This window comes from Bubalus kerabau, chromosome 6, assembly GCF_029407905.1.
Source record: "Bubalus kerabau isolate K-KA32 ecotype Philippines breed swamp buffalo chromosome 6, PCC_UOA_SB_1v2, whole genome shotgun sequence".
Taxonomy (NCBI): domain Eukaryota; kingdom Metazoa; phylum Chordata; class Mammalia; order Artiodactyla; family Bovidae; genus Bubalus; species Bubalus kerabau.
This window is the reverse complement of record NC_073629.1, coordinates 58,970,243-58,991,751: the sequence shown is the minus strand read 5'-3', so window position 1 is coordinate 58,991,751 and position 21,509 is coordinate 58,970,243.

Genomic DNA, 21,509 nt, shown 5'->3' with positions numbered 1-21,509 from the left:
TAAGCCTACCATAGAATTGCTGTGTCTACCACAATTGCTAAGCCTACCACAGAAACTGAGGAACTCATTCAGCAGATCAGGACTGAAGCCAGAGCATTTACCTGACTAACATGCTTCTGGTCTGGGGACTATGCCATTCCTCTAGATTTCTTGTTTCAGACTGAGATCATGAAGTAGAACATGGAAGATGTTTTGGTCTCTGCTTCCATCATCAAGGGCTGTTCTTGTTTGCTTTCCGTAAGCCTGACCCTTAGATACTGAGCCACATACCTATGATGTTTTCTTTGTGTTTTGAATTTTTACTTTAAAAAGTGTCAAAAGTTTCAGAAATCAAATATAAAGAAAGGAGTTGGGAGAACAGAGAATGTCTTTGACTAATTTTAGTAAAAGAAACGTTGAAAATATTTTATATTTAACTATTTAAGAGAGAAATTTCTTATTTCTCATTTAATCGTATGGATTAAATGAACTTATTCTTGTCTCCTTGGAGGAGTGATTAAGTAACATTTTGTAAATACAGACAAATTTTACACCACTGACACTGGGGCTGGGGCTCCATTCACCAAAACCCACAGAACTTTAATTGACCTTTAATTTCTACAGCAGAAATTTTGACGATGCTAAAGAAGCCATAGGGACTTCCCAGGTGGCTCAGTGGTAAAGAATCCAACTGCAATGCAGGAGACATGCATTCGATCCCTGGGTCAGGAAGATCTCTTGGAGAAGGAAATGGCAACCCACCCCAGTATTCTTGCCTGGGAAATCCCATGGACAGAGGAGCCTGGTGGACTACAGTCCATAGGGTCGCAGAGTCAGACATGACTTAATGACTAAACAACAACAACAAAAAGAAGCTATAGAGTCAAGGAACCCTTTAATATAATAGTGATTATAAATGTAGCACAGAATCACAAAATTGGACAGCCTGAGCTGCATAGGAACCTGGAATGTTAGGTCCATGAATCAAGGCAAATTGGAAGTGGTCAAACAGGAGATGGCAAGAGTGAACGTTGACATTCTAGGGATCAGTGAACTAAAATGGACTGGAATGGGTAACTCAGATGACCATTGTATCTACTACTGTGGGCAGGAATCCCTCAGAAGAAATGGAGTAGCCATCATGGTCAACAAAAGAGTCTGAAATGCAGTACTTGGATGCAATCTCAAAAACGACAGAATGATCTCTGTTCGTTTCCAAGGCAAATCATTCAATATCACAGTAATCCAAGCCTATGCCCCAACCAGTAATGCTGAAGAAGCTGAAGTTGAATGGTTCTATGAAGACCTACAAGACCTTTTAGAACTAACACCCCAAAAAAGATGTCCTTTTCATTACAGGGGACTGGAATGCAAAAGTAGGAAGTCAAGAAACACCTGGAGTAACAGGCAAATTTGGCCTTGGAGTACAGAATGAAGCAGGGCAAAGGCTAATAGAGTTTGGCCAAGAGAACGCATTGGTCAATGCAAATACCCTCTTCCAACAACACAAGAGAAGACTCTACATATGGACATCACCAGATGGTCAACACTGAAATCAGATTGATTCTATTCTTTGCAGCCAAAGATGGAGAAGCTCTATACAGTCAGCAAAAACAAGACCGGGAGCTGACTGTGGCTCAGATCATGAACTCCTTATTGCCAAATTCAGACTTAAATTGAAGAAAGTAGGGAAAACCACTAGACCATTCAGGTATGACCTAAATCAAATCCCTTATGATTATACAGTGGGAAGTGAGAAATAGATTTAAGGGACTAGATCTGATAGACAGAGTGCCTGATGAACTATGGATGGAGGTTTGTGACATTGTACAGGAGACAGGGATCAAGACCATCCCCATGGAAAAGAAATACAAAAAAGCAAAATGGCTGTCTGGGGAGGCCTTACAAATATTTGTGAAAATAAGAGAAGTGAAAAGCAAAGGAGAAAAGGAAAGATATAAGCATCTGACTGCAGAGTTCCAAAGAATAGCAAGGAGAGATAAGAAAGCCTTCCTCAGTGATCAATGCAAAGAAATAGAGGAAAACAACAGAATTCGAAAGACTAGAGATCTCTTTCAAGAAAATTAGAGATACCAAGGGAACATTTCATGCAAAGATGGGCTCAATAAAGGACAGAAATGGTAAGGACCTAATAGAAGCAGAAGATATTAAGAAGAGGTGGCAAGAATACACAGAAGAACTGTACAAAAAAGACCCAGATAATCACGATGGTGTGATCACTGACCTAGAGCCAAACATCCTGGAATGTGAAGTCAAGTGGGCCTTAGAAAGCATCACTACGAACAAAGCTAGTGGAGGTGATGGGATTCCAGTGGAGCTAATTTAAATACTGAAAGATGATGCTGCAAAAGTGCTGCACTCAATATGCCAGCAAATTTGGAAAACTCATCAGTGGCCACAGGACTGGAAAAGGTCAGTTTTCATTCCAATCCCAAAGAAAGGCAATGCCAAAGAATGCTCAAACTACTGCACAATTCTAGTAAAGTAATGCTCAAAATTCTCCAAGCCAGGCTTCAGCAATATGTGAACCATGAACTTCCAGATGTTCAAGCTGGTTTTAGAAAAGGCAGAGGAACCAGAGATCAAATTGCCAACATCCGCTGGATCATCGAAAAAGCAAGAGAGTTCCAGAAAAACATCTATTTCTGCTTTACTGACTATGCCAAAGCCTTGACTGTGTGGATCACAATAAACTGTGGAAATTTCTGAAAGAGATGGGAATACCAGACCACCTGACCTGCCTCTTGAGAAACCTATATGCAGGTCAGGAAGCAACAGTTAGAACTGGACATGGAACAACAGACTGGTTCCAAATAGGAAAAGGAGTATGTCAAGGCTGTATATTGTCACCCTGCTTATTTAACTTTTATGCAAAGTACATCATGAGAAACACTGGGCTGGAAGAAGCACAAGCTGGAATCAAGATTGCCAGGAGAAATATCAATAACCTCAGATATGCAGATGACACCACCCTTATGGCAGAAAGTGAAGAGGAACTAAAAAGCCTCTTGATGAAGGTGAAAGAGGAGAGTGGAAAAAGTTGGCTTAAAGCTCAACATTCAGAAAACGAAGATCATGGCATCTGGTCCCATCACTTCATGGCAGATAGATGGGGAAACAATGGAACCAGTGTTACACTTTATTTTTTGGAGCTCCAAAATCTCTGCAGATGGTGAATGCAGCCATGAAATTAAAAGACGCTTACTCCTTGGAAGGAAAGTTATGACCAACCTAGATAGCATATTGAAAAGCAGAGACATTACTTTGCCAACAAAGGTCCGTCTAGTCAAGGCTATGGTTTTTCCAGTGGTCACATATGGATGTGAGAGTTGGACTGTGAAAAAAGCTGAGTGCTGAAGAATTGATGCTTTTGAACGGTGGTGTTGGAGAAGACTCTTGAGAGTCCCTTGGATGGCAAGGAGATCCAACTAGTCCATCCTAAAGGAGATCAGTCCTGGGTGTTCACTGGAAGGACTGATGCTGAAGCTGAAACTCCAGTACTTTGGCCACCTCATGCGAAGAGTTGACTCATTGGAAAAGACTCTGATGCTGGGAGGGATTGGGGGTAGGAGGAGAAGGGGACAACAGAGGATGAGATGGCTGCATGGCATCAAGGACTCGATGGACATGAGTCTGAGTCAACTCCGGGAGTTGATGATGGACAGGGAGGCCTGGCATGCTGTGATTCATGGGGTCACAGAGTCAGACGCGACTGAGCAACTGAACTGAGAAGAACTGATATAATAAATGTATTCCTGAGAAACTGCAAGTCAAATTACAGTTAATTGGATCCTATTTACATATCCTAATTTTGGATATACCCAACTGACACTGTTTCTTAACTTTTTACTTTGACGTGTCTGCTTAGTATGAGCTCCTCAGCCTTACTGCCCTGTCAAGGAAGAAAGGACAGAAACTAACCCTTACTGAGCATATTCTAAGGGCTACATCATCTCATCTACAACAAATCTGTGATGAGGGACTGATCCCTAGAAAAGTTGAGGCCAGGAGGCTCCCATTGATAAGTGGTAGCTTTAGGACATAAGTCAACCGTGAACAGTCCAAAGTCCACTTTTTTCACCCCCCCTCCTCCCCACTTCACCAATCACTCTGCTTCAAGACCTTAGTGATTTTAGGATGGAATAGGAGGGCTCCCTCTTCAAAGGACAGCTATAAGGGAGAATTATTTGGTGTTGGAATGAATTACCAATAATTTATAGGTTTTAAATTATCATTTTCACATATGTGTCACCTAAGTGGTGAAAACATCTGATACTGAAACTGAGAGGCATAAAATTAAATCAAAACGTTTCACTCAGAAGTATGCAAAATGTTACACCTTTACATACCGTTGTTTAATAAGACCAGCAAATAACCCAAGGAGTAATTAAAAAACAGGTACAATTTAAAGGTCCTCCATGAGCACCTTTACATTAATGTCAAGCTTAGGAAGGCACATGTAGCATTAGTCTATATACTCTACCTGTAGTGAAAACACCACCATTACCAACTTGCTAGCACTGCCTTGGTTATATAAAGCAGGTCATGGCAGTGTTCTTGGTAAAAGGGAAAACATCCTATCTACGCAGGCTCTGAAACCCTGTGCAAACAAATTTCTCCCAAGTAAGCTGAGCTCTGCCCACGGAGCATACTTTAGGGCTTAGTATATGTGTAAGCTGAGTTCCCTGCTATTATCCACACTGTCAGGAAGGCTTTTATGAATGTGTGACCTTAGGTTTTAAAAGGAGACCACAAAAGCTGACAATGACCTAAACTACCTGTGAATGTCAGCCTTTCAGCTCAGAGAATATTACTGATGAAACCAGGTTACACAGGGCTGCTGTGCAGCTTTGAAACCAGGCAGAACATTGCCAGTTTTAATAGTTACTGGGGTGTGAGAGACACGGCAATAGGCTGTTCATGACACCTCTGGGAAAGTGTTTGCTAGAAATAAACAAGGCTTGTGAATAGAGCTCTACCACTCTGGGACCTCTGGTTTTCACTGGTTAATTCTCCAGATTACTTTGATAACTTGTGTCAACAGAAATCCAGCTTCTGAGCAGAATTAAATGCCACTGTTCTGCATAGAATGATAACAGCTCCCTGCTCACTCAGAGTATCAGAATTTCTAGATCAGAGACACAGACTGACATTTATAACATTTAAATTAGCAAGAGTCTAACCAAGTTCCTACTTTCCTTCCTTCCTTGCTGTAACATTTCCTGACCACCTACTCCTATGAGACACACTAGTGATACAAAGACGATAAGGTATGGTCTATTCCCCTAAAGGGCTCAATCTAATCCACAAAATAAACATGAAATGCACATAACACTATAATAGGACAGATGTTATGGTAGAAGACAGAACATCACAGGAGACCAACAGGTAGCAGCCTACTGCATCATGTTTCACAGAGGTGACATTTAAATTTGGTATTAATTGATGGCAAGGAATTTTGCCTGGTGGAAGAGGAGGTGATAGAAAGAATTCTTTGGGTAGAGAAAAGATCATATGCAAAGACAAGGCAGTGAAATAGGGCATGGTATGCCAGGAATGGTGAGGAGTTCTCTGTGGTTGCCACAAAGAGTTTGAGGGAATGACGGAAGAAATAGCACAAAGTCTAGACTTTTTAACTAGGGCAAGGGTTTGGGGTGGACATGGGAAATTGAAGGCAGTGAAATTGAAGGGTTGCTGAGGTACAGATTCATTGGGATGAGGGAGGGTGGAAAGATGAAATCCCAAGGAGATGACTAGTCCTATCAAGTATCCAGTCCAAATACATTTGGACAAGTCTTTGCTAAAGGAAGTGTCCATGTCTGAATGTAGTGAATCAGACTTGTTCATGCCACCATGTCTGGAGAAAGAGTCACTGTTACTACTTCTTATAGACCAGAAAAGAGAGAAAACCCTCTCTCCTTTCCTTTCAAAGGGAGATAATATTAACCCTTACAGAGATTAGCCATCTTTTTCTCCTCAGATCTCACCTCTCCAAGGCATCTTCCACACTGTTGCCAGACTCATCTTCCTAAAGCACTGCTTTTAAAAGCTAGCTTCTCAGTGACTAGAGTCTGAAGTTAGAATTCTTTAGCAGTATTAGCTTTTCCTTATACAACACACCTTTCTACACTTGTGTGCTTCTGCTCATGTAGGAATGACGTATCTTTCTCCCCTACTCTTAATCTGTCAAAATTCTACTTGTCTGAAGTTCAGCATAATGGCCAACTCCCCAATGAGACCTCTCTTAATTCTTCTCATCATGATTATTCCTTCCTTGTTGACCCATGTTCTCTTGGGTTCTCGCCAGCTGGTTCCCACCAGCACCTATTTTATTCTGTCCTGTAGTTTAGGTGTTTCTGGGAAGTTCTTATTGGAGTGGACATCTTGACTAAGGACAAGGGAAAGAAAGGGAGGGAAGAAGTTTAGCTTCTGAGTAGACACAGTAACTGACTCCTAGATAAGAAGCAGGTACAGGCAGTCTGAGCAGTAAATAAGTGAGACACAGATGCCAAAGTGGAAGACTGTAAATACTTTGGCCACCTGATGCGAAGGGCTAACGCACTGGAAAAGATCCTGATGCTGGGAAAGACTGAGGGCAGGAGGAGAGGCGGGCAACAGTAAAGATGAGATGGTTAGAGGGCATCACCAACTCAATGGACATGAGTTTGAGCACACTCTGGGAGCTACTGAAGGACTGGGAAGCCTGGTGTGCTGCAGTTCATGGGGTCTCAAAGAGTCAGACATGAATGAGCAACTGAACAACAGTGAACAACAACTGCAACAATCTTTCCCAAGCTCTTCTACAAAGTGGCCTCCAACCTGGAAATAAATCCTGTTTCTCTCCTCTTGAGTCTGAGATGGCCTTAGGACTCACCTGTAACCAAAAGAATAGTGCACAAGTAATGTTGTATGGCCTCTGAGGTGACACCCTATGGCCTTCCCCTGGTTCCCTTGTGATGCTTGCTCAGCCTCCATGTATGAAGTCTGCCTCCTCAAAGACTACAGCGCTGCAATAGACAGTAGACAGTCTTAGTAGACAGTCTCAGAGTAAACTCAGAGACTATGCTGGTGCTCCAGTAAACAGTCCCCGCTAAGCTCACATTCCACACCCCCACCAAGGTGACAGACTTGTCAGTAAAATCATCTTAGACCCTTTTGACCAGCCATCTTATAGCTGAGTACCACTAAGTGACCTGGCCACCTCACGAGGAACAGAAGAATCTTTTTCTTTCAGAAGAAGCTGCTGCTGCTGCTAAGTCGCTTCAGTCGTGTCCGACTCTGTGCAACCCCATAGATGGCAGCCCACCAGGCTCCCCCGTCCCTGGGATTCTCCAGGCAAGAATACTGGAGTGGGTTGCCATTTCCTTCTCCAATGCATGAAAGTGAAAAGTGAAAGTGAAGTCGCTCAGTTGTTTCCGACTCTTAGCGACCCCATGGACTACAGCCTACCAGGCTCCTCCATCCATGGGATTTTCCAGGCAAGAGCACTGGAGTGGGGTGCCATTGCCTTCTCCCCATAGAAGCTGAGTCCTGGCCAAATTACTGGCTCACAGAATCCACAAGATACAATTTAATGGCTTCTGTTTTAGGTTACTATCTTTTGGAATACTTTGTTTTAAAGCAGTAGATACCAGAAAAGTCAGGGAATGAATGAATCCTAACTCTTTTATTCCTAAAGTAAATTGGTCTGAAAGAGTTGTAATCACTGGCCAGTTGGAGACAAAAATTTCTGGGATCTCCTGATAACATTTAAGGTGCTTAGTGAGAACCAGTGAATCCTTAACTGTAAACACCTGCCTGAGGCCACTGGGGCCCAGAGGCCACCCTCTAAGGGCAGCGTTGCTGATCTGACCAGCAGAAGGTGCCCCATTTTAGGTCTGTGGAAGCTCACTGCACTTTGTAAGAGCACAAATTAGAAGTCAGAGGAATGAAAAGATTCTTTGTGCTCAGAAGATGGTAGAGACCAAGAAGAAAGAAAGGCATACATGCTCAGTCATTTCTGACTCTTTGAGACCCCACAGATTGTAGCCTGTGAGGCTCCTTTGTCCATGGAATTTTCCACGCAGAAATAATACTGGAGTGGGTTGCCATTTCCTGCTCCAGGGGGTCTTCCTGACCAGAGATTGATCCTGCATCTCCTGCCTTGGCAGGTGGATTCTTTACCACTGTGCCATCCAGAGGCTTGATAAATACCTGTTGTGTGAACTGACTGAATGCAGAAATTGAAGGCAATACTGGTAGTACAGTTTTCTGAGAGGAAGTGGGCAGCTGAGCAATACAGGACGCCATATGCGCTGTGACTGGACATGGGATGCAGATCCGGACTCTCCTTCTTCTGAGACATTTTAGTCAGAATGCTTGTAGGTCAGACACTGTGACCAGTCTGCTGGAGGACTCTTTGTGGAAGAACTTCCTGAGGATTCTGGCTCTGAGTTGAGTGTCTTGCCCTGAGGAGCTCTGCCTACCATCAGCATCTTCATCTGAAGGTTCTACTTGTTGCTCACACAGCATTTGCCTTTCTCTTCTCGCCATTCTGCGGAACTCATTAGTTAAGTGCTAGCTAGCACCCAGATACCCCTAATCGTTTTCCACCATTATTCTAAGCCCTACATGAAACATTCCTCTTTTCTGAGCTCACAATAGCTTCTTTTTTCTCAGGACCATATTTAAGATCTCCCATACGGATTTAAATCTATTAATGCCTGAAGGAGAGACTGACGCAAGACCAATGCACAGGCCCTCACAGTTATCCTGAAAAGAGAATGATGAGATTTCTGATCTCTAAAGCAGCTTTTTTTTTACAGGAAGATCAAAATCATGTCCTGTGTTTTCACAAGGCCTTTCATATTCTTATTCAATGCATATTTTTGAAGTCATAATCCTGACTGAGAATGTGCTTTAAGCTAGATTTTTAAAAGAGTTAAGATTTTGTTGTGATTTTCAAAGGGCTAAAAGTTTTATCAAATATCCTTTTTTCATTACACTGATGACAAATTGCATAATTTTCAGGATTATAACTGCACACTTCCCTTGCACAAATCTTAGGATTCCCAGTCTCCTAGAGAAATCTCAACTTTGTCTCTATTTTCAGAGATTTGTTAACTATACCGCAGTGAAAATGTTAAACAAAAGGACCAGTTTACTTATGGATTCAGGCTAGGAAAGCCTTGAATCAAAACAAATGGAGAAATTGGCTTTAGGGCCAGACAGAATCAAATTCCTGATCAGTTGTGGTTTGGGGAGCCTAATGAAGAGTGATCCCTCAACAAGGGCTGGGATTACTGCACTGTCAGTCATCATTAATCACTGCAGTTCCCCAGATCGCCTGTCTTCAGTCAGGATACCTTTGTTTCACAGGCATTTCTCCATATTCTTGACTAATAGCACACATATTCATTAGTCTATTAGCAGACTAATGAATGTTCATTAACACAGACATTATCATTTAAATATTTAAGAGGGACTGCTAAATCATTTTTTAAATGTGGTATTTTGTTCAAGGATGCAGTCAATTATGCTAAATTTTAAAAACCAAGCAATGCATTTTTCGGTGTTTTATTTGCCTCCTTCTACACTAAGTTCCTTGAGGGCAGGATCTGGGTATGATTCATCTTTGAGTGCTTTTTGGTGCTTGGCCCTGTGCCCGGCACACTGGAGTGAAGTAAACAGCTTTGGAATGAATGAAAAGAAGCGTATTTGAAGAGGTAAGGGTGGATTCCACGTGAACGCACAGACGAGTTCTCTGACAGCCGTGTGATTTAAAAGGAACACACGTACAGCCCTGCAGTTTGTAAGCACTTCCGCACATTTATCATCTCTAAGCCAAGTGTCAGTAAGCTTATTTTATTGTGGAGGAAACTGATTTCTAGGAGATTACGGGATTTATCTCAGACTTTCTGATTCTCTAGTTCATGGAATTAGGAAACAAAACCACACACACACATAAAATTATATCCCAAAATTCATTCAAGGGGCCCGTGTTTTTAATGTTTTAATCTGCCTACCACATTATCATCAAAATTCTATCTATGGAGGGAGAACATTGAACATCATATTTAAAATCAGTTTCTTCACCTGCAGCTATACATGCCCATACCCTGGTCCTCCGGAACACACAGAGTGGCTGATGGGATCTGACGTGGCTGAACCCACTGACCCAATTTGCAGTGCATGCGCATAAAATTCGGTGCTTAGCTTTGCAAACACTTAATCATCAGGTGCGTTGTCAGGAGACAATGAAAAACCAACTCTAGCTTGTAAAGTCTAAAGAACTGCTCCAAAAGAAAGGTGAAATTAAGTATCCCTGCTCAGAAATGTCTGATGTCCTTGCAATATTAGGAATGTGGCAATAAGGTAAAATTCTCCATGATGTTGCTTATTTTGATATGCTTTTAAGCATTATCTGAATACACTTATCATCAAAATGATATAAAGGCAGTTCACACCAGGGACAGAAAAACGTGCTCATCATCCTCCCAGCCCCAGCAGTTCTGCCAGCAGGGTGTGAGTGGCAGGTCGAGCAGAACGCAGGAGTGGGCTGGGGAACGTTGCCTCCTCCTTTGTGAGGCAAAGCCAAAAACGGTTCCTCATTACCGCTGGGTCTTTGATCTCTCGCTCCCTATTTTTAGAACTCTTCTGTCCAATATCTTCTGCCCCATTGCCATGACCTTCCATGACACATTTCTCCTGGTGGTTATTTTGGGATCCTATTCCTTTCCCAAAGTATTACTACAGCTAGAATTAATGTATGAGGTAGATCAGCACAAGTCTTTGCTTGAAAAAGGACCTAAAGGACATGTTCCCACACGAGGGGGAGAGAGCTGGTGTGCAAGGGACAGATTCATCATCCATATTTTTAGTCATCAAAGCATTCTAAAAAGGCTGCAGATACCGCAACCTCACAAGACAGCATTATCTAGGTGCCCAATCTGGGCGTGCGGATCTTGAAAATGTGTCCAGTACAGCTAAAGAGGTATAAATATGTGTGTTGTTTCTGGGGTAGAGAAAGGAGAAGCAACCATAACAAAAAGATGTAGGATTTATCACTTCAGGTTTCTTTTTCAGACCTTTTCTTTCCCTAAATCTACAAATCATATTAAAGAATCAGTGCCAATAATGAGGGAAGGGCAGAGAGATCAAGCATGCTCTGATTGCTCAGTATCCCTTAGAAAAGTATTTCCACACAGAATTTATAAAGGAAGAACAAAAGCTCCCTTGCCAAAAATAAGAAGGGCACATAGATCCAGGAGCAAAAATCCTCCTTGGTGATGACAGAGACATCTTTTGTGTTTATCGCTATACCTTCTGCATCAAGTACAGTGTTAAATGGATAGGTACGTGAATGAGATAATTTGATGTAATGATAACAGCTAACCTTTATTGAATACCTAGTATATGGCTACGTGACAAGCACTATTCTACAAGAGCTTCATAAATTAAATTACTGAATGCTTACAACAAACCCATGGGATATAAGCTTATATTGTTCCCATTTGAGAGAGAAGGATACTGAAATATATAGAGAGGCTAGGTATCTCATCCCAGGCCCAACAGTTCTTTTTTTTTTTTTAATTTCTTTTTCTAAAAATGTACTTTTAAAAATAGTTTTAGTTGTTTTTGTTTTTGTTTTTTAAGGTCATGCCATGTGTGATCTTAGTTCCCTGACCAGGAATCTAACCCACACCCCCTGTATTGGAAGCAAGGAGTCCTAACCGCTGGACCATCAGGGAAGTCCCTCAGGTCAAAGAGTTCTTAAGTGAGAGGGCCAGAGTTCAACATCAAGCACTTGGGATCCAGAGTTTATGCTTGCAGAGTAAAGAAATGGGTTTTTCTCCCTCTACTACATCCATGAGGAATTTGCAGAAAGAGCTACACTTAGTCTTATGGCCTGAATTGTATCCTCTCAAAAATTCATATGTTGAAGTCCTAACCGCAGTACCTCATAATGTGACTATATTTAGAAATAGAGTCTTTCAAGAGGTTATTAAGTTAAAATGAGGTCATTATGGTGTAGTCCAATTTGGAGTAATCCAATAGTCTAGTGTCTTTATAAGAAGAAGAAATGGACACAAACATTCATATGAGTACATATGAAGACAAGAATCACTATTGGCAAGTCAAGGAACGATGCCTTAGAAGAAACTGCAAATGCACTGATCTTGGACTTCTAGATCCTATAACTGTAAGAAAATAAATCTTAATTAAAATAAATTTTGTTTGACTTCTAATCTATGATCATTTGTTATGACAGTCCTAACAAACTAACTAATACATTCCATGTTAAAGTGTAAAATGGAAACCAAGGACAATGCATTGGGTCCAAACGACTCAAAATGAATTCAACAATTCAAGGCAGAAAGTTGCCTCCCTTCCATGGTCATTGGTTGACCAGTTATACAACTTTTGCCAGTTCCCAATTAGGTGGGAGGTGTCAGTTCAGTTCAGTTCAGTTGCTCAGTCATGTCCAACTCTTTGCAACCCCATGAACTGCAGCATGCCAGGCCTCCCTGTCCATCACCAACTCCCAGAGTTCACTCAGACTCACGTCCATTGAGTCAGTGATGCCATCCAGCCATCTCATCCTCTCTCGTCCCCTTCTCCTCCTGCCCCCAATCCCTCCCAGCATCAGAGTCTTTTCCAATGAGTCAACTCTTCACATGAGGTGGCCAAAGTACTGCAGTTTCAGCTTTAGCATCATTCCTTCCAAAGAAATCCCAGTGCTGATCTCCTTTAGAATGGACTGGTTAAATCTCCTTGCAGTCCAAGGGACTTTCAAGAGTCTTCTCCAACACCACAGTTCAAAAGCATCAAATCTTCAGTGCTTAGCTTTCTTCACAATCCAACTCTCACATCCATACATGACCACAGGAAAAACCATAGCCTTGACTAGACAGACCTTTGTTGGCAAAGTAATGTCTCTGCTTTTCAATATGCTATCTAGGTTGGTCATAACTTTTCTTCCAAGGAGTAAGCGTCTTTTAATTTCATGGCCACAGTCACCATCTGCAGTGATTTTGGAGCTCCCAAAAATAAAGTCTGACACTGTTTCCACTGTTTCCCCATCTATTTCCCATGAAGTGATGGGACCAGATGCCATGATCTTCATTGGTGTTAGTAGGACTTTATTTTCAGTGGCCCAGACAGCTCGCCTCTCAGCGGACCCCTAATGAATACACAGATTGCAAAACATGACTCCACTTAAAGTCTGTGAAGGGTATATGATTTCTATGTCTGTAGATTTTCTTGTCCTCGAGTATTTCCATGTTCTGAGTAAAGCCCTTTCTTTACTATACACTCATTTATCAGATACCTCATATTATAAAGCAGTTTTTAGTATAAAAGTTATACTAAAAATAAGAATATAAAAATCACCCATAATCTCATTATCCACAGATAAATGATATTAACAAAGAATGAATGTATATATATATACATATGATCTTTATATAAAAGTGGTATCTTGATGTGTATAGAGTTCTTTGTACTGCTTTTGTTCAATTAACACTGTTTTGAGAGTTTCCCCAAGTTATTAGTTTTCAGAAAACATGATTCTAATGGCTTCATGATATTCCTTCCAAGAGATTGTATTATAATTTATTTAACATAAACTCAATACTGGCAAGGATATTGTGAAGCAGGCACTCTCCTAAACTGTTGGTAGAAGTAGAAAATGTTATGACCTTCGAGAAAGCAGTTTGACATTATAGATCAATATTATTAAAAGAATTCATACCCGCTGCTCCAGTAAAGAAAGGCAAAAGAAAAGATAAACATTCACATTCTCAAGGAAGCTGTGCTAGTCCATCTTTAAATTGCCTTCCTGACATTTGACATTGACTAGTAGAGAGACCTCATGACATCCTAGGTCATTCAATACAGACCCCAGTAGAGTCACATCTTAGTAGTAAACCCGAACTATCTCTTGAGTGAAGGGTTCTCTAGACCTGCCCTAGGAAAGTATAAGGCCTTGAATGGGCCAAGCTAATCTGCATATAACTTAACGACCTGCCAAAGCAAAATACCACACCATTTAAAGAAAGAAAACAAACAATATTTGTTTGGAAATACAATAACATAATATTTATAACACTCAGCTTCCAAGTAAAAAATTACTAGACATGTCAAATAGCAGGAAAATGTGATCCAGAATCAGGAGAAAAAGTAATCAATAGAAACAAACTTAGAAATTACAGGGTTAATGAGACTAGAAAATGATAATATTAAAAAAGCTATTATAACTGGACAGATCACCAGTCCAGGTTCAACGCATGAGACAGGGTGCTCAGGGCTGGTGCACTGGGATGACCCAGAGGAATGGGATGGGGAGGGAGCAGGGAGGGGGGTTCAGGATGGGAAACACATGTACACCCATGGCTGATTCATGTCAATGTATGGCAAAACCACCACAATATTATAAAGTAATTAGCCTCCAATTAAAATAAGTAAAATAAAAATAAGTAAAAATTAAAAGAGCTATTATAACTGTGTACAAGTATTTAAGGTAAAATATAAATGTAAAGTGTAAGATATTTTTAAAAAATCAAATAGTTTATTTTCAGACTGCAATGAAATCAAACTAGAAATGAATATTTATTATTATTTATTTAGAAATAAATAAGTAACTAGAATGATGTCTGGAAAATATCCAAATATTCAAATCCTAAATAACACACTAACCCAAGAGTCAAAATGAAATTAAAAAGGAAATCAGAAAAGCCTTTCAAATGAATGAAAATAAAAGCATATGTATCAAATTTTCTGGGATGCAGCTGGAGCATCTATAGGGAAATCTACAGCACTAAATGATTACAATAGAAAGAAAAAAGATCTTAAGTCAGTGACCTTAGGTTCCACATTAAGAAACTTGACAAATAAAAGGAAACTGAACCCAAAGTAAACAAAACAAATAAAGCCAGATGGCATACCACAAACAATGGGGGAATAAAATTAAACAATACTTTAAAATGCTACTAAATGCAATGGCATGCTGGGTCACAGCCCTCTTGCCGATTATGCTCTTCTTTCCTGTCTACTTCCAATGTGGTCCACTGCCTAGGAAAAAGACTTCAATAGCTAGGCTTACCTTTAAAACTATATAAAAGAAATCTTGGGATTCACTATGCACCATTTCTAGTGAGGCCAAGAATACAATTCACACATCCATTAGTTATTATCAGCTTCCCTGGTGGTTCAGAGGCTAAAGCGTCTGCCTGCAATGTGGGAGACCCGGGTTTGATCCCTGAGTCAGGAATATCCCCTGGAGAAGGAAATGGCAACCCACTCCAGCACCTTGCCTGGAAAATCCCATGGACAGAGAAGCATGGTAGGCTACAGTCCATGGGGTTGCAAAGTGTCGGACACGACTGAGCAACTTCACTTACACTTCCCTTTAGTTATTATCACAATGCCAGAACATGTAACTTCACCTAAAAGGTCATAAGTAGACATCAGGAAGCCTAGACTGCTTACCAAAGGGAAGCGGAAAGGCATTCAAAACAAAACTACCTAACCCCTTACTAACAAGATTGTCAGAGGACCCTCTGAGTTTACACTGATATTATGTCATTTAAGTACAGTTGTTTAAAACCAAGCAGAGACAGACTCAGCCTGTTCTTTCAAGCTTCACAAAAGAAGCACTGGAATTTCCAAGAGCAACACCATCAAGGGCAGTGAGAAGACCTCACCGCTAGCATAGTCCACGTACACACAAGGATCCAGAGGCAGTGTGTACACAATGCACCCTTATGAGGGGACACAGTATTTGCACACAGGCATTATTTACCTGGGCTTCCCTGGTAGCTCAGAGGGTAAAGAATCTGCCTGCAATGCAGGAGATCCAGGTTCAATCCCTAGATTGGGAAGATCCCCTGCAAAGAGAATGGCAGTCCACTCCAGTATTCTTGCCTGGAGAATTCCATGGACAGAGGAGCCTGGCAGGCTACATTCCATGGGATGCAAAGAGTCGGACACTACTGAGCAACTACATATTATTTACCTGTGCTCTCACCACTCTAGACCATGCCGTCCTCAAAGTCAGAGACCACATGTTAGTCACCTCTGTATCCCTAAACCCTAGCATGGTGCAATCATTTAATAAATGTCCTTTAAAGTCAAGTGGGAACCCCCCTAGCAACCTAAAGGGTTGTAGAAAACACCCAATGTGATAGCCTTGAGACTTAGAACACAAAACAAGGCTTTAGATCCAAGTTGAAACTGAAGAACACAGGCTTACTATCTCTTTCCTGAGTTCAATTCAATTTTTGAAACATTTAAAAAATGCATTTGTTTCCAGCCTTCAGTGAGTATTTGGGTGGGACTGGGTTTTATCTGAACTAGTCTGCCCATCCTTTTCCCACGGTGTTCTGGAAGAAAGCAGAGTGGTGACTCACAAGCTGGCGCTATTCTTAGTTCCTATGTCCTGACAGCAGACTGAATTCCAAAAGAGAGGCATTTTCTGAATACAAAGGATTAAAACCTGGATGTCCTGGCCCTAAAATGTGCTTCATGTCATAAACTTTCCAACGTGATGCTAAATTAGCTGCATTTGGTTCCAGATGGTTAATGCCTAGTGAGTGGAAAGGTGACTTCAAGTGGAAATTGCCTCAATTCTTACTTTATGTTACTTCAGAATTATTCCCTGAGTTTACCTCACACCCTCATCTCCTACCTCCTTTCTTGGCTCCAGCTTTCTGAATTTCAGGTTCTTGAAAACAGTGCTTGCAGGATGGCCCAACTATGAAAGTAGTCCTTTCTGGCCACCTCTCCTGGATGGAGACTCAAGGACTTTTCTATTGGAAACTGCAGAGCAAGGACCTAGGAAGTGCAGAAAACCCACAGAAAAGAAAGGTGATTGGAATCAGGATGAGCTATGTTAACAAGAAAATAATGAATAATAATAATTATAATAATGACAATAATGAATCCACAGGAATGTCATAATTCACTATGTTCTTCTCATTCCACCCCAACACACAAGCACCCATACACACACATGTACACACAACATACACTTCAGTACACTTCTCCAATACTCTTTTCACATAGTCCTCTGACTTCCTTCTGAGTTTCCACTCCCTTAATGAGTTGTTGTTCAGTTGCTCAGTTGTGTCCAACTCTTTGCAACCCCTTGGACGGCAGCACACCAGGCTTCCCTGTCCTTCATCATCTCCCAGAGTTTGCTCAAACTCATGTCTGTTGAGTCAGTGAAAGGCATCACCCTTTATGAGGACTTGCTCTTTTTTTATGTTTTCTTACGGTTGTCACCTTGCCTTTATAGAGCCACTGTATTACTTCAGTGCAGTCTCAGACTGCCATGGCACTTCCTTCTGTCTTTGAAACACAAACTCCCTAAATCATACTTCCTTCATTATTTCCATTTAAACTCCACATCCTGGGGAACCTGTTATCTATCCCTGGAAGACAGAAATCATGGATATCTAAATTATTCTACATAGCGCCTAGCAAGGAAGCAAATCCAAGTGCAGGCTTAGTATCACCATGCTTGTTCTCTAATTATAGTGGTGAGGATAATGATCTCACTCACTTTAATTTGCACCTTCTTGAGAAGTCAGGCTCACCAGTGAGTGGCTCAAAAACTGCAGCATCAATGGATCTGAAAGTGCTAAGAAAAGGTGAAAGGGCTGGCTCTATAAAGGCAAGGTGGTAACAATTAAAGAAAATAGAGGAGAATGGCATTGAAACATGTATAATATCATGTATGAAACGAGTCGCCAGTCCAGGTTCTATGCACGATACTGGATGCTTGGGGCTGGTGCACTGGGACGACCCAGAGGGAGGGTATGGGGAGGGAGGAGGGAGGAGGGTTCAGGATGGGGAACACAGGTATACCTGTGGCGATTTCATTTCGATATTTGGCAAAACTAATACAATATTGTAAAGTTTAAAAATAAAATTAAAAAAACAAACAAAAAAAAGAAAATAGAACAAGAGCAAACACTCATAAAGGGAGTTGAAACTCAGGACGGTAGAACGATGTAGCAGAAATGTAGAAAGGGCAAAGACTTTGGGTTTGGGAGCAGTTAGGTCTGGGTTAGACGCCTTGTTTGGTCACATACTAACTGCCTAATCTTGAGCGAGTTGCTTAACTTCATTGAACTCCAACTTCCTAAGTTTAGAAAGATGTTCACATGCTCACCTCAGAGGATTTTCTTGAACGTAAGGTGAGATAACCTTTAAGGTTTTGGTTCATGTCAGTTCCCTTCCCTCTTACCTCAGAAAAAAGGATCCATAGTGATAATTTCCAGCAGCACCCACAAAATTGGTCCTGTCTGTAATCAATGCATTTTCAGAGGCTCATATTAAGTTTCTCATTTGTATGTGTTTTACTATTGTCTCATGAAGATGCCCATGTTTTCTGCAATCGCCAGCTTCAAGGGGAACATACATGTTAGTGCCTGCGTGTGACTGAGTCTGACCCATCCTATCCACCAAAATATACAAACTGAAAAAAACCTCACATTTTGAAAGGGTGGAACTCAAAGTTAAGATGTTCCTTGTCTCTATCCCCAGAGCAATGTGGCTGCCTTTTACCTAGAACATAGATTGCTGTATTATATTATCTGTTTATGCCTCTAGATCTTTTTTAGGCTATGAGAGCCAACATAGCAAAATCTAGATGTTGTTTCTCTTTGCCTTGTCACCTAGAATGAAGCTTGTCATTCATATCATATTAATAGGGCTGAACTGAGCCATTCATCTTCTGAATCGGCAGTGTCTTGGTATATATTCACATTTTATAATTCCCCCATCAGCATTTCCTAGGGCCTCAGAAGATTCAAGCATTGAAGACATGTTGTCTTCGCCCTTTAAGAACTGACTGTTCAGGTGATCAAAAAGTACGCACTTTTAGTTATAAAATAATATAAAATAAATAAATCCTGGGAATGTAATGTACAGTATGGTGACTATAGTTCATGCTGTGCTAAGCTGCTTCAATTGTGTCCAACTCTTTGCGACCCTATGGACTGTAGCCCACCAAGCTCCTCTGTCCATGGGATTCTCCAGGCAAGAATACCAGAGGGGGTTGATGTGCCCTCCTCCAGGGGATCTTCTTGACCTGGGAGTCGAACTCACATCTCTTATGTCTCCTGCATTGGCAGGCAGGTTCTTTTACCACTAGTACCACCTGGGAAGTCCCAACCATAGTTGATACTGCATTGTAAATAAGAGTAGATCTTAAAACTTTTACTCTCCCTCCCCCACAAAAAAAACTATATGAGGTGATAGATGTGAACTAGACTTACTCTGGTGATCATTTCCCAATATATATATACATTGACTCATTATGTTGTATACCTAAAATTAATATAATATTATGTATCAATTTTTAAGTTAGAAACAAGTACAAAAAAATAGACCTGACTGTTTAAAAACAGCTTTTTTCTTTTTTTGAAAGCTAACATTTAATCAAAGGAGAGAGGATAAAAGATGTCAAAGAAATGCCTGGGAGTAGCCTTAAATTGCTGTATGCTTTTTATTTTTTGCCATAACCTTGGGCACCTCACCCATGCCCACATCCAAGGTTCAGTGACACCTTGCACAAGGTGCACACTAGGAGTGTTTGATGGGTGCCTGGAGGGCTCTGGACTGAGCAGCTCGGATGTGAGGGTGCCCACAGGCTGTGGGTGGTAGCAGTGATTCCACCTCAGGTGGTAAAGTTGGCCTCAGGGGATAAAGTCAATGGTGATGACTCAGCTAGGGTAGAAGCATCTCTCAATCTCTGAGTTGCTCCTCTGCTCTGACACATCTCTTGCTCTTCAGAGGAAATAGAAACAAGCTCAGGCAAGGGTCCCTGAGGAGGGAACCTTTTTTTATTATTTAACTCATTCATTACCAGACTGTCTTGAAGAAAGTGAGGTCTACCATGACTGAAAACACAAATAAGCTCACATTTGGAAAAATATTTAAGTGAGGTCCACAATCAGTTGTTAGGAGGAAGTCAAGAGGTTGGGGGCAAGTACCTAGATTTTAAGGCAGATTCCGTCAAAAGAATGGCCTTTGGATGCAAACACTCTGCTGTCCCTTAACATCTCATATATATATACAAACTGCCTAGTCTTTGGTAGACAAAACTCAGGCACCATAGATACAGTGATCCTCATGGCTCCCAAACACTGAGGCCAAGTGTTAGCTGTCACTAACTCTCAAGTATGGTGTTTTGTATCTGACTGATCTGTGGGGCACTTGAGTGCATGAGCTCTGAGTTGGGGCAACGTCATTATCTTATAGATGAAGAAACCAAGGCAAGAACCTTACATGGCTCAACACTGTTTATAGGCAAAGTTGCAATTCCATGACAGGCAAGGCCATTAAAGTGCTTTGTTAGATGATCACTGGGGCTCCAGTGCAAGCCAGGATCCTGACTTGGGTGGGGTTTATAAATCACATCATCTATATATAACTTAGCAAATGATTTTTAAACTAGAGTTCATCTAGTTTTTTTCTCTAGTCTAAAGAATACAGAATATTCTCGAGAGAATAAGTCTAATTCATCTTATGCTAATTGTAGTAAAAGTAAAAGTAATGGTGGTGATTGCAGTGGAAATAATTATAATTTATTAAGTACTTACCATATGCCAAGCATCCTGCTGAGTATTAAACATGTCTTATGTTTTTGTTCAACCCAACTGCCAGAATCCTCCTTCACACTTAATCCTCGGCCCTGCAAAAGTTGGCACAAATAAATGGCTTCAGTCTCTCTGTGTGCTCACATACTGTGCCCAGATCAAATCCTTTCTCAATGCAGTATGTGTGGTTTTAAGAGGGCATTTAAGAGACAAGTATCTCTGGAAATAAAACCCATAGAAGGTGAAGGTTAATTCTTAATCTCTGAATCTGGAACCAACCCATTTGATAGGGACTTATAATTATATATTTTGGATTGCTCCAGCATGTCTAGAAGATAGATTGCAGGGTGGAGTGGGAGGGGTACCTTCCAGTCCATTCCTTTGAAATGTTTCTATGTTATCACAAAACAAGAAGATCTGTAAGGTAAAGGGGTTAGAAATGCCTGGCTTCCTGTGGACAGTTGCCAGGTGAAGAAACTAAACAGATATAGTTCCCACTGGATACAAATGCCTTAAAAAAAAAAAAGTGTTTCCTACCATGCTGCCAAGAGAATGCCTGCTGCTTACAACATAAATTCAAGGGGAGAAGTAAGAAGACAGAGTAGTGTTTGGGGAAGATGGAAAGTGGAAAATAAGAAAAGACACATTCCAATTTTGTTGATAAAGCATAAACTCTTACAACTGAGTCAAGTGACAGCCCTAACTCTTAAACAAATGAAAGCCTAACCAACGTGCCAGTTCAGTGGAGCCCATGGTGCTATTCCTTAATATGTCAAGAGAGGCTGAGAGTTACAGAATGCCAGAGCAGGACAAGTTTTCAGAGACATTTAGTCTGGAGATCACATTGGCAGCTCCCACGCATTGTCTTCTTGAGTTTTCCCAGGATTAACTTAGATGGCATTTTAACACTGTTTTAACTAATTG